This window comes from Petromyzon marinus, unplaced genomic scaffold, assembly GCF_048934315.1.
Source record: "Petromyzon marinus isolate PM22_M1 ecotype Great Lakes invasive population unplaced genomic scaffold, UKy_Petmar_22M1.pri1.0 PM_G_Scaffold_17, whole genome shotgun sequence".
Lineage (NCBI taxonomy): Eukaryota > Metazoa > Chordata > Hyperoartia > Petromyzontiformes > Petromyzontidae > Petromyzon > Petromyzon marinus.
In genome coordinates, this window is record NW_027422728.1 from 3,912,049 (window position 1) to 3,926,784 (window position 14,736).

The 14,736-nt window shown below is 40.2% G+C and overlaps 1 pseudogene; it reads right to left on the reverse strand.

Annotated features, from left to right (window-relative positions):
• Window positions 1-3,036: 3,036 nt before the first annotated feature.
• On the reverse strand, window positions 3,037-14,257 carry LOC142911160 (speckle-type POZ protein-like; annotated as a pseudogene).
• Window positions 14,258-14,736: the final 479 nt, after the last annotated feature.

The following is a 14,736-nucleotide window of genomic DNA, read 5'->3' on the forward strand; positions in this document are numbered from 1 at the left end:
CGTAACTAGCTACGTGACCACCAGGCTAACTACACTAACTACACTGGGAGTAGCTACAACGGACAGAACCCCAGCTTGGGTCCAGGTCCACGTGTTGGTGACTCTTCACGGACGTCGAATGTAGAGCTTCAGGATGACAACAGCAACTCTGGGGACCCAGCTTATATCCTCCGTGGTCGTGGCTGGCCTCACCCTTGGCCACGACCACCTTCTAGAATCCCCAAGCAGGATCTCGCCCCGACACGTGACCACCCCTAGCCCCCCACTTGGGGACCCTGTGTAGACTTTACCAGTCACGTGTTCTCCGGGGTCAACCAGAGTGCCATGGCCTATAGTAACCCGATTCCATGGCTGACACTCTCACACCCCATCCTGTAGGAGTCGGCAATGCACACCTGAGCGTGGTGTCACTCAGCGCTATGACTCAGCGCTCACAGAGCCCCTCTAGGGCCAGCACAACACCCGCATACAAGTGGTGTCCGCGATGTGAGTACATCGCACGCCGTGCCTCTCTAGGGCCGGCATTACACAGTGACATCCACGATGTCACTATATACGTGGTGTCCATGATGTGAGTACATCGCACACCGTGCACCTCTAGCGCCGGCATTAAACAGCGACGTCTGCGATGTCAGTACATCTGCATTCCTCTTTCCATCCCAGAGTAACTCTCAGCATGCACCGCTCCACGCTTTTTTCCTAAATACTTTTCAGCTTTTGTTCCATGTTCTTGTTTGATAATTCTTATTTATCACCGGTGCTATGGTATAAGCCATTGTCCTTGTGTATTCTGTGCAACGGCATGGACCATAAATAGCTCGGCACACACCCGGCTTGTTGATGTCCAATTGAACGATGCAATGCGGTGGCACTTGAACCTTAAAGCAGGATCCAAAATCCTGGCTTCTCGAGTTGCCACGCATCACTTCCCCATCCATTTGCCTCAATACTGCAACTGTCCAGGAAGCACAGCAAATCGTGGAAAAACGAACGTCTCCCCATCCATTCGGATCTCAATACAGTCCCTCGCCAGCACTCGAGTCGCGCAAGCCTTTTTGGACCCACGCGCTTAACCTTCAACAATGTAACTTCAAACGTGATATTCTTGGGTCTTTCGGTAAAGTCACGTAGATAGGTTCAAAGAAAATAACAAAAAATAACAAAAAAAACTGCAACGTTTCGATCACAACACAAGCAATCGTCATCAGGAGAGCAATCTTATTATCTCTGAGATCAGGGCTAGGCCAGCCCTGAACAAGATCCGTCGACTCGATCAAGTCGCTCACATTTCTGAAGAGATGCCGCGACACTAAGGTAATACCGATCGCCTTCACACTGACATCTGCTGTTGTCACTTCTCCCAATGGTAAACGGATCTTGTTCAGGGCTGGCCTAGCCCTGATCTCAAGGATAATAAGATTGCTCTCCTGATGACGATTGCTTGTGCTGTGATCGAAACGTCGTAGTTTTTTTTGTTATTTTATTTAAACCTATCTACGTGACTTTACCGAAAGACCCAAGAATGTGAATTCCTGCAGTCACGAAAGCTTTAAGGCAACATTCAAACGTGATTCTTGGAAATCCGAATGAAGTCCACAAGACACAAACACCTCATGAAAGACCCGATGTAAAAGGTACCTGGCTTCAATCTTCCGTAAAGCTTACGGGCTACCCTAAACAACATCCGGTCGATGCACAAAAAAGGAAAATAGAAAAAACTCTCCAGTGTGCGACTGGGCTCACCCAGAACCATGGAACATATAACAATTCAATGCCCGATTCACAAACATAATGGAGGCATTGCAGTGATACAATCTGCTACAGCTGACGCAGTCATCCGGCTCTACCACCTCAAAGAAACATTATTGTAGTTGCTACACGTCTGCACATACGAATAAGATGTTTGTGAAACTTGAATCGATGTGGTCATGCTATATAAAGCTGCTGCACTGGCTGAAATTGTCAGTTTGTATTTATGCATGTTGTTGTTGCAACGCGTTTTCTCAGTGGTCCGTGAACAGTACACGTCGTGTTGAGTGACCAGAACGACACGTACTGCCCCTTCGAGCTTAGTTGTTCCCCTAACTGATAAATGGAGGCTAATGAAAACACTGTTCGTACAGACGTGTCTAATGCCATACAAGACATTGATGTATGGCACCAGTTACCGCAAATGCGAGCTGTTACCTGAGCAAAATGTAACCAAGCAAAAAGTACATTTAAAATGAATAAATCCAACACTCAGTTCAGCAGAAAATACTGAACGTATGATCACCAAAAATAGAATGCGACTTCTAGATTTGAAGCTTTCGTGACTGCAAGGATGAAATTGTCAGTTTGTATTTATGCATGTTGTTGCAACGCAACAACAACATGCATAGTGGTATTCCAAACTCCCAGGGTGGTGTATTATCATCTTGTGCTAATTCCAAACTTTGTCAGTGGTGCGTTTCATGCTAATTTCCTTTGTCAGAGCGTTTGCTGTTTGCCCCCTCACAGCTTAAAGGGAGGCGACCAGCGCTTGGCTTTCTTCACTCCAACCCTGCCCGCTGGACAGGTTGGTCCCTTCACCTGATGAAGGCCGCTTGTGTTGTGGCCGAAACGTCGTGATTTTTGTTGTTTTAATTTTTTTACCTACGTGACTTTACCGAATAGAACCAAAGAGTAAGAATGCCACTTATAATAATACACATTAAACAGGATGTAATTGAATGGAGTGGTGGCACTAGGAAACTGACGAAACAACCAGTTAAATTCCCAGCCACAGTTAACATCAGTGGGTGAAGAATGACCGACATGGTGTGGTGAGGCCTTCGTTTAAGCAGTGGGTTGACAAAACGCTGTAAATGATGAACAGTGAACACATTACAATTCTCCAGTGAACTGTTTATCAACACATGGTAAACATGCCTTTAAAAGTGGCAAGGCTCCAAAATACAACTTGTTAAAATGTTGTTGTTGGGTGTCAATTTAAATTTGACATATCCACATATCTGTAACATTCCCAGAGTAAAGAACATGACAACTTAAACTGGACATATTTCCAGGTACATTCATGTTTTTTCAACTTTTAAATACACAGCAAAATAGATTCAAAGCTTTCGTGACTGCAGGAATGACTCTTTGGTTCTTTCGGGTAAAGTCGTGTAGTAATTTCTTTCGACGAGACTTTACCGAAAAAAAGTGTAACACTGCAAAATGTCATGAATGAAAATATTAACATCAAAAACAATTTTAATGAAAAAAATGTGGAATAAGTGGTGCAGAGCTAAAAGCAGCTTTTTTTCTTATATCCAAATACTGATTTCTAGAAGAGATCAGATAACGGTAATATATTTACCACATGAAAAGGGTTTATATTGCCATTTATAATGCAAATCAATTTAGAAAACACGTAATATACAAGAATGGTTCATTTTGCAATTCCAATCATCTGCTGACAATTCATTGTAAAAGGGCCTTACAAAACATTTATATTACATCCAAAACAGTATTATCTGTAATGGAAAAAGATAAAAAGGTCAAACATTGGGGCACTATACCGCATTTCTAGCTTTCATCTCTGAATATGCAAAAAAACTCGTGGGAAGAACCCAAAACTGTCTTGCATGCAATCACACTTTTTCAAAACACACACTTTTTACAAAGACCATATTATTATTTCTGCAATTATATATATTTTTTGGCAGTTACAGTATATCCATTTTCCAATAAACATTTACATTTGGCGCAAAGTGTTTTCAATTTCGGAAGTCATACAAGGCAACAATTTGAAGAGTACATTATCGGTAACTGCCTGATACATTTCAGGGGTCAATTAGTCCACCGCACTCACACTCACTTATGACAGCATAGACTTGCTGCAGATTAGAACCCCAATCAGATTTCAATGCTTTAACTCTCACCATGACAACAAATAACTTCCCCGAATCACCTAATCAGTTTTTAATTGAATAGGTAGAGTGCAATGTACCATATACATCTTTAGCATCAAATATATATAAGGACGAAACTAAAATATTAAACAAATAACAAAATAAATAGACTGCTTACAACACTGGCTATCCTTAATTTTGCATGTATTATCCAACTTGTTTTGTACGTTTAACACGTAAAAAAAACTCCAACATTCTCGTCGTTTGCATTTGTTCATATCCCAACACATTGCATTAGATTGTAATATTCTTAAAATCGACTCAAATCCATGACACTGCTCATTTGTTGTACTTTCATATTATATCCTGCAGCTTTGAATATTATTTAAATCTGTGCTTCCAAATCTATGTGTGTAATCCTTCAAAGCTTATGCAATTTTATGTACAATTTAATTTTAAGTGAGAGGTTACGTAAAACAGCGCTGATGCAAAAATTATGGTCCTTCCAATCACGTAAAACTCTGGGTTGACATGATGCTACGAGTTGGTAATAGATGAAATTCATAATAAAAACAAATCATTACAATATAATACGAAACAAAACTTAGAAAACAGCACATCTTGTTTCCGTGAATACAAACTACTAAATTGATGGACATAAGATTTACTTTTGTTGTAAGTCAAAAACCTTTGGGTCATACATGAAAGCCCATACGAGCAAAAAAGTGAAATGTTATCAACTGCGTAACATGGCCAAATTGATGCTGTGCCTTGCCTTTTCTTACACCGAGCACTCCATCCATGCTTTGTTATACGCAGGATACACGACTGCAATATTATCTTTGTCAGTCTTCAAACTCGCGCAATCATAGTACTCCTGTTCTAGTCAATGCATAAGCTGTCTGTGCAATGAAAAATCAATCTGAAAAGTTTACCTCTTGAATTAAGGCCTTATATGGCTTGGCACATTCTTATCTTTCAGAACTGGTTGTTCCCTATACCACTATCTGTAACCTTGAGTACACAGACACTGGACGAATACTCATCCTTCACGTTAAGGTAGACATTGCAGGGTTTTAGACCATTCTGTTTTTGCTTAACTAAACAATTGAACCAAATTGTCCTGCCACCTAGGGACAATCACATCGAACGTTTTATTTTACACTCTCTCAATTGGGATATGTCGTGGTGTTTATTAGGTTGTAGTTTTCCACTTTTTCTACATATATACTTGTTTATAGAGTTGTAGATGTATAGATGTAACACTATATTACATGGTAAAGTGAATTTGGCCACCTTTTTGTGAAAGTAAACATATTTGCTTAAATTAACATTATTTTCAAAGCAGAGGAAAGTTGGTAGTCTGATGCAAAGTCTTCACGGTTGTTTGCATGGAGGCCACAGGTAAATAACCGCACCGTGCAGCCAAAGTTTTCCTGGTCATAGATGTTCTTTGCCTGCCACCGTTAAGTCTGTTTGAGACGCTTGCATGGAGGTCCCAGCTGTGGAGACTGGGCCGTGGCCAAGGCACGGAAAGCATCCGCAACCAGGTGAGGGCGAGACAGAACCATGGACTTCCAGCCCGCCGTCTCCATTACGTCCATCGCATGACTGCAAGTACAAGTCAGGGTTAAGCGAGCTCCTAATAAGCAGTGTCTATAAGGATTGGGGCAAACGGTTAGTCTCCATTAAAAGGGACTGTAATGCAAATTGCCAGGTAACATCATCAATGTTACGCAGCTCAGTGACAGTCACACTCTCACTAGACTTGCCTGTTTATTATGAAGTCAATGGCCCGGGCCTTCAACTGCTCTGCACTGTGCAAATCGGCCAAGATCAAAGTCTCTACAACATTTTCCACCGACAAGTTTGTGCATAGTGCCTCCTCGCACATCACCTTCAACCTCTCTAATGCATACTTGAGAAAAGTAAAAACAAAGTGCAATTTCAGTATTAAGAACACTATTTTCTCTACCTATTTCGCTTGTATAACATTCCCTCACCCCATGAACTACTTTATAAACGCAGTATATAGCAGTCAAATGTTTGAGAATTTTCTTAAAACATGGCATCAACCTTTCAGCATATTTATGTTTTAAGTCATGTATTTATTGATCTCTACTATAATTAGGGGTCCTTGTCCTAAACTTTATTATATTGGTTACAAAGTCATGCAAATTACAAAGGAGGTGAGATGTTGTTTTCCAAGAGCTTAAAGAGTTTGGTTGTTAAGCTGATAAACAATGCAACTGCAAGCCACCATATTTCAACTCTAGCAGAATATTAAACTTTAATGAACAAAGCTTGAACATGCGACTTTATACGATTTGTATTCTTATTTCATTACAATCGCTTTAGGAACTATTGAATATGATGTTCCAGAAGGGAGAGTAATGACTCTTAACTGATTATCTGGCAGATCTTCAGGAACAGCAGGATATCCGTTTCCTTAATAAAAGTATATTTGTTCCAATTTATTTCTATACAGCCATGCCATATCAAACAATCTTTTAAAACACTTCCCTTTATTTTATTACTAATTGTATCAATTGTTAATGTGATTAACAAAAAACCCTCAATACAAGAACACACAGCCAAATGGTTGCGCTTAGGATAAAAATGCTGCATGTGAATGCACTTCAATGCACACGCACTAGCCTCTAGCATGGACTAATACCAGTTTGACATTCAATTCAATTGTGAAATTGCATGACAATTTATATTTTTTGTTGAAAATTCAATCATCTCCCAGGACATCAATTCCAAAACCTGAAAGCACTAATGTGAACGTCTGCATCATATACATTTGCTATTCATATTATTTGTGACACGGGCTTTAGAAAATACCTAAATGCTGTTTTAATTTCACTTGCGACCTACAACTGCATACCGATACATCACAAGGTGGTGCGATCTCATGTTAATATTTTAAGCGTGTAACCTTGTCAGCAGCGGCCAGCAGCTCATCAGCCATCTTCTCCAGGTTTGGAGCCCTTCCCGTATAGACAAAACTCATCATTTCCTTGAACACGTCAGGCTCCACATCATTAATCTCCACTCGATTCTGCAAGGTAGCAACACAATATATTCAAATTAACTTCGGCATATATTGGGAGACGAAAATATAGCATTAAATAAAATAAACATCCTTTATATCTACACAACACATGTAAAGTGGCTCCATTCAAGTTGTATTCAACTTGCCGATGACTATTTATTGCGCGTAATAAATCCATTCTTGACACACATGCAATGGCCTTCTGTGAAATGTTGTATAAAAAATTGCTATAAAATACAATCTAACATTCCCTCGGAATGAATACTTTTTGATAATAAATGTGCAATGCGCCAAAAGAGTTACTAGGGTAATAGTTCAACATTTGACAGCACTCTCAAGAGATACTTATCAACCGATCCATTGTGACAAATGCACCTTGGAAATGTATGATCACAGTATTAATGTGCTGTATTAAGATTGCATTTAAAGATACCTTTTTGCTCTCTTCCATTTCATGTTCAAACATAGCATTAAAAACAAGTGACCGACCTGAAAAAGGTAAAGCAACTGTTAACAAATACAGTAAAACCTTGGATTGCGAGAATAATTTGTTCCGGAAACGTGTTTGTAATCCAAAGCACTCGTATATCAAAGCACTCGTATATCAGTTGTGATCACGTGACGCTCGGCAGACAAAGCGTATACGTACTACTCGTATTGCAAAACCTCACTCGTTTATCAAATTAATATGTATTAAAAAATTTTGCTCGTCTTGCAAAACACCTGTAGACCAAGTTACTCGCAATTCAAGGTTTTACTGTACAGTGAATTGGAAAAACACCGGAATGTGGTACAGACACATTTAGATGTTATATCTAGAGATCAAATAATCTAGATACAAAAGAGGTAAAATCCAGATCCATATTTTATTTCATATGGCATATCCATTACAGATTTGTCAAACATGGACACAAATAAATGTCCAAATTAGAGGCTCAAAACCTACACAATAACTGCATTGTGAAAAATGAATTCCTGCACAACGATGATATAGTGAAGTAAATAAAAACGGAATAAAAACTTTAGCAACAGGATTATTAAATATGTTTATCTCTCACACAATACAATATTACATTTATATATATGTAGTGACATCGCTAATGTCACTGTGTAATGCCGGCTACAGAGAGGCACGGCGTGCGATGTATTAACATCACGGGCACCACGTGGATGTGGGTGCAGTACCGGCCCGAGAGGGGCATGGTGAGCGCTGTCTGACAGTGCTGAGTGGCACCACGCTCTGCGTGCAGTGCCGACCCCTACAGGATAGGGTGTGAGAGTGCTGGCCATGGGAATGGGGTTACCAAGGGCCATGGCACTTGACCACGAAGGACACGTGACCGGTAAAGTGTACACAGGGCCCCCAGGTGGGGGCTAGGGGTGGTCACGTGTCAGGGCCGGGAACCCGCTAGAGGATTCCAGAAGGTGGCCGTGGCCAAGGGCGGAGCCACCCTCACCACAGAGGATAAAAGCCGGGTCCCTGAGAGGGACCGGCTGCTGTTGTTCATCCTGAAGAATATACGTCCTACAAGAGTCACCAACACGTGGACCCGGACCCCGGCCAGGGTCCGGTCCGTCGTAGCTAATTCCCGTGTAATTAGTGTAGATAGCCTGGTGGTCCACCACCATAGGTTGTTCATGTGTTAAGGGGTAGTACCCCGTGTGTCGGTTGAAGAAGTGCGTCTGTGACTCAGTTGAATTCACTACACATATTTACTGATGTATCCTTTAACAAAAAGCATTACAAATTGACGTAAGCATTTGCCAGTGTTAGTTAATAAAATTCAGTGTAAAACAGGAAATGGCTGTAGTTGATTATCCCAAACTAATTACAGTATCATTAATTATATGGTTCTATTGTACACTAAACGACGCATGTGTTGCTTGTTGTGGCACAGACCTGCCAATACGGCCTTGTGGGCTTTAAACTCCTGGCCACCAACACGAAGCAGGCAGTCAGTGAAGCGGGAATTGTCCCAGATCTCCCCGAAGTCAACTGCCAGCCGGCAATCTGGTACTTTGAATGTACTCATGCTGGATTGACCAGAAATGTTCACGGAATCCTGCACCACAATAACCTGCATAAACATCAACCAGCTTTGAGAAGGCATTGATGATTTTTTTTTACAAATCCTCACTTAACTTCACATTTTGCATGAAGATGTAGGCTTTGGTTCAATCAAGCAAGCAAATCTGCACAAACATCCTATATCAGAACAAGTGTTGTGAATAATGCCAAAATAGTGGTCCGTGAAATGTTTTTCATATTAATAAATTTTCATTCTATATTTTTGTCAAGTTATTTTACACTGTATAAACAGTTTCAACAGGTAGTGAGGCCCCTAATTATGGGTTCTGCACAACAACAGAGGAAGTGAACAGCCCTCCTTGATGTGCTTCCTTTCATTATCAAAAATGCTTGTATTTTGTAAAGGATTTTAAAGGTAAAAAAATTAAATCTGGTGATTAAAAGGACCCCCCCAAGGACAAGAAACATTTACATCAATCTGGCTGATGTCCGAGAATAGGAAAAGGAATTAATGTGGCGACATTTAAACAAAACACTTTATGTAATACCTGACATTCTAGTTTATAAAAATGTCAAGGTTTAAATATAAACACTATCCAGAGGGAGAAAACCTAAAAAAAATTACGATTGATTATTTAATTGTTGTGCTATGTTAACTCTAGCACCAGTGGAAGAAAAAAGTGCTAGGAGAACTCATGTTAACAATTTCCCTGTATGGAACAGGGAAAGTAATTATTACAATCTTCAATTAAGTAGAATATTGACTCCAACTGTGCAATTGTAATGAATAAAATAGAAAATTACACATTAGCTGCAGCATGTCATACTTACTTCACCAAAGAGTGTCAGTTTGTTAACTGGAAGCAAGCTATTAGATTCATCAAACAAAAAATCTCTTCGAATGAATGTTTTAAATCCCCAGCCTTTTCCTTGGACAAAGCGGTATGCTCACGGGGTATCTGTAAAAAAATAGGTTTCAAACAATACTCACCAGTTCTTACAATAAACTGTGGTAATTTCATGTAATGGGAAAAAAAAACTTCATTATATTTTCAAAGTGTAAAGATAGCAATGTATTCTGAAGCCCTGCGCCACGGTGGCAGTCAACTACCTCGCCTGGTATATAGGTCATGGGTTCGATCTCAACCCGGATGCCTGTATATTTGGAGTCTGCATGTTTTACTTGTGGTTGCATGTATTTTTATCCAGGTCTTCCGGTTTTTCCCTCCATATTTATAAAAATCCAGAGTATTTGGCTGCTATGCATTTCCACACAATAAGCCATCTCGTTAAGCTATTGTTTGTGGCCAGGGTACTTCTGAAAAAGAGCTATGTACAGTGAGGAAAAAAAAGTATTTGATCCCCTGCTGATTTTGTACGTTTGCCCACTGACAAAGAAATGATCAGTCTACCATTTTAATGGTAGGTTTATTTGAACAGTGAGAGACAGAATAACAACAAAATCCAGAAAAACGCATGTCAAAAATGTGATCAATTGATTTGCATTTTAATGAGGGAAATAAGTATTTTACCCCTCTGCAAAACATGACCTAGTACTTGGTGGCAAAACCCTTGTTGGCAATCACAGAGGTCAGAAGTTTCTTGTAGTTGGCCACCTGGTTTGCACACATCTCAGGAGGGATTTTGGCCCACTCCTCTTTGCAGATCTTCTCCAAGTCATGAAGGTTTCGAGGCTGACGTTTGGCAACTCGAACCTTCAGCTCCCTCCACATATTTTCTATGGGATTAAGGTCTGGAGACTGGCTAGGCCACTCCAGGACCTTAATGTGCTTTTTCTTGAGCCACTCCTTTGTTGCCTTGGCCGTGTGTTTTGGGTTATTGTCATGCTGGAATACCCATACACGACCCATTTTCAATGCCCTGGCTGAGGGAAGGAGGTTCTCACATGGCCCCGTCCATTTTCCCTTTGATGCGGTGAAGTTGTCCCGTCCCCTTAGCAGAAAAACACCCCCAAAGCATAATGTTTCCACCTCCATGTCTGACAGTGGGGATGGTGTTTTTGGCGTCATAGGCAGCATTCCTCCTCCTCCTCCAAACACGGCGAGTTGAGTTGATGCCAAAGAGGTCCATTTTGGTCTCATCTGACCACAACACTTTCACCCAGTTGTCCTCTGAATCACTCAGATGTTCATTGGCAAGCTTCAGACGGGCATGTATATGTGCTTTCTTGAGCAGGGGGACCTTGCGGGCGCTGCAGGATTTCAGTCCTGCACGGCGTAGTGTGTTACCAATTGTTTTCTTGGTGGCTATGGTCCCAGCTGCATTGAGATCATTGACAAGATCCTCCCGTGTAGTTCTGGGCTGATTCCTCACCGTTCTCATGATCATTGCAACCCCACGAGGTGAGATCTTGCATGGGGCCCCAGACCGAGGGAGATTGACAGTTCTTTTGTGTTTCTTCCATTTGCGAATAATCGCACCAACTGTTGTCACCTTCTCACCAAGCTGCTTGGCAATGGTCTTGTAGCCCATTCCAGCCATGTGTAGGTCTACAATCTTGTCCCTGCCATCCTTGGAGAGCTCTTTGGTCTTGGCCATGGTGGAGAGTTTGGAATCTGATTGATTGCTTCTGTGGAAAGGTGTCTGTTATACAGGTAAGCTGAGATTAGGAGCACTCCCTTTAAGAGTGTGCTCCTAATCTCAGCTCGTTACCTGTATAAAAGACACCTGGGAGCCAGAAATCTTTCTGATTGAGAGGGAGTCAAATACTTATTTCCCTCATTAAAATGCCAATCAATTTATACAATTTTTGACATGCGTTTTTCTGGATTTTTTTGTTGTTATTCTGTCTCTTACTGTTCAAATAAACCTACCATGAAAATTATAGACTGATCATTTCTTTGTTAGTGGGCAAACGTATAAAATCAGCAGGGCATCAAATACTTTTTTCCCACACTGTAACTCAGTGGGCCTTGCCTGGTAAAATAAAAATAGTTCAGTTTAGCTTTTAACTTCAAGGTAGATGAAAATCAGACCTGGATTTAAGTGTATGAAGATATAGTTCATATGGATTAGGTGAATGTGTTTGTGTATTAATAATGCTTGTCTTTGTAAACATGGTTGTGTGACGTGAGTTACATGTTAACATTACCAAAGACAACACCAAAGCAAATAATAAGAAAAAAAACATGAAAGTTTAAAACAAAAAGATAGATTTAGACTCTCAGAAAAATGTTAATAGCCTTAGCAAAGCACAGTAAATGTATGGATGTCATCACTTAAAATAGTTATCGTGCATTGAAAGAGTATCCTGAAAGTAATAAGGCAATTATAAAACAAACAATATGAACCACTAAAGCAAGGTAAAGAAGAAGTGTGAAATGGGATGAAAATGCCAACCTTTGTAAAACCACCAGAAATGAATAAAAAAATGGATGAGAATACAAACAAAAATAATGAAGTTGTAATAAACAGTGAGTGCAAGCAGAAAAAACAAAGCCGTCACTTGATAAATTACAATGGAATAACACATGGTGAAGATTGTAAAACTAGGAAAAGAAATGTCCGTGAATGACAATGTCCAGGTACACTAAGCAAAATGAAATTATTATTGGAGGGTCAATATCATGGAAAACAGAAAAAATATGCATAAAGGCAACTTCTGAAGGTGGAACAGGATCAAGAGCACTTTTGGAAAATGAATTTGATAATGAAAAGTTGCAATGTGCTACAGGATGAAAGATTCCAATCTAGTGCATATTACCTACTATGAAACACTGATTACAAATAGAAACACTGACACATGGAACAAAACTACAAAGTACACAAAGCATGGAGAGAAGTATGTTGAGAATTACAGTGAGAAACTGAAAGAGGAACACGTTGGTCAAATCAAAACGGCAAATTAGAGACATCATATTCACTTTTGTAAATATAGATTGGGCTTGGACAGGACACATCGCTAAATGGGATGGTTGATGGATGAGACTAGTGGTCGAATGGGAAGAAAAGTAGAGTACATGCCCAAGACGATGTCAAACGTAGACAAGGAGATATTAGATCAGCTCATGTGAAGGATGAGGGATGGTGTTCGTAAGGTTTATAAAATGTTTCAAGCAGTCGATAAATAATGGCTGATTATGATATAATCCTGTTACCAAATACACATATGACGTGAATTGATACTTTAATACAAGTAGTTTCACCCATAGCCTTGGTTTCCTCTCCCTTGGCATTAAGAATAGAAATCTTGAACTTGGCGTAGACTTCACTCTTGGGACAGCTGACCAATACCAAGTACAACGATAGGTAATCTTTGCTCTCTTCGTCAAAACCCTCGGGGTTTATGCGTAGGCACCTGATTGAACATATGAACAAGACATGGTCGTTAATATTAGGTGTGTATGTACGCGCAGACTACATTACTAAAACAATATAGTATGAACTAAAACATGCACTATGCAAAATTGTTCTAGTAAAGCACCTCCGTGAGCATTGTGATTTTTTTTAATGTCATAAAATAGCCAGAATTTACTGTACCATTTCAATGTATCATTGGTGCCTGCTGAAAATGTAGAACTCTTGAGAACTTGGCCCATTTCTTCACGACAGAAGCTGAAATTGTTGATGGTCCACATATAAGAGAACTTCACGACCTTAACCTGAAATACACGAGCACATAACAGCTATAAAGCTCAATCATTACCATAAATACATGACCATTGAAAAACCCTGAAGTATTTCACCCACACATCTGAATATTGTGCTCAAAAACACAAACTGTCTATAAGGAAAGAAACATTACTGTAAATGAAAGGGTCTTATTAGTGTTCTGGGATTACCTTGCATGTTCATTACTGCACAGCGTTAACACAAGTCTCAACATGTCATAGATTAGAGTGTGCAATAAAAGGCCTTTTTATTTTTATTTGATAAAAACTGCTGCCCCTTTTGTAAAAATACACTACCAGTCAAAATCAGAGACAATTATCTAGTATAATGTTGTTAGTGCAATTCTATGAACTTTGCAATCTGATGTACAAAAATAGCCTGTACAATGATAATCCATAATTGCACTTACACATAATTATGAAACCATTATGGATCGCTTTGCGACGAACAAAAAACGTGTAAAAGTTAAATGCATTAGCCATGCGCATACTTTGACCGGCACAAGATGGAGACCCGTTGAATGTGATTGGCCACAGGGGAACAAGTTACCTGTGTGTAGCACCAGCTTTCTGCGATGGGCGCATTGGACATTTCAGACGGAGGTGGGGGGCTCGGGGCCCTGGACATGTTTGCATTGAATGCGAGGGAAGTGACATCATCAGGTGACATTAAGAGGGAAGTGACATCATGAGGTGACATTAAGCAGGAAGTGACATCATCAGGCGACATTAAGAGGGAAGTGACATCATCAGGCGATATTAACATGTAAGTGACATCATCAGGCGATATTAACATGTAAGTGACTACGAGATTACGAGTTAAATGTTCTTGCTGTGGTTTTCACACCTGACGATGATTGCTTGTGTTGCGGTCGAAACGTCATAAGAATTTTATTGTTTTATATTTTTTATTATTTTATTGTTTCCCTTCTACGTGGTGACTTTACCGAAAGAACAAAGAATATGAATCGCTGCAGTCACGGAAGATTTAAATAATTAAATAAATCGCTAGAGATTGATTATTCGTGCAAAAGAGCGTCGCGTAACCGATCACTCAGGAGTGGGACCTGCGCCTTTAGTGGCACCCCGACGTGAAACGAGCACACGGCACCAACTGTCCCCACCTCCTGAAACGGAACGGGG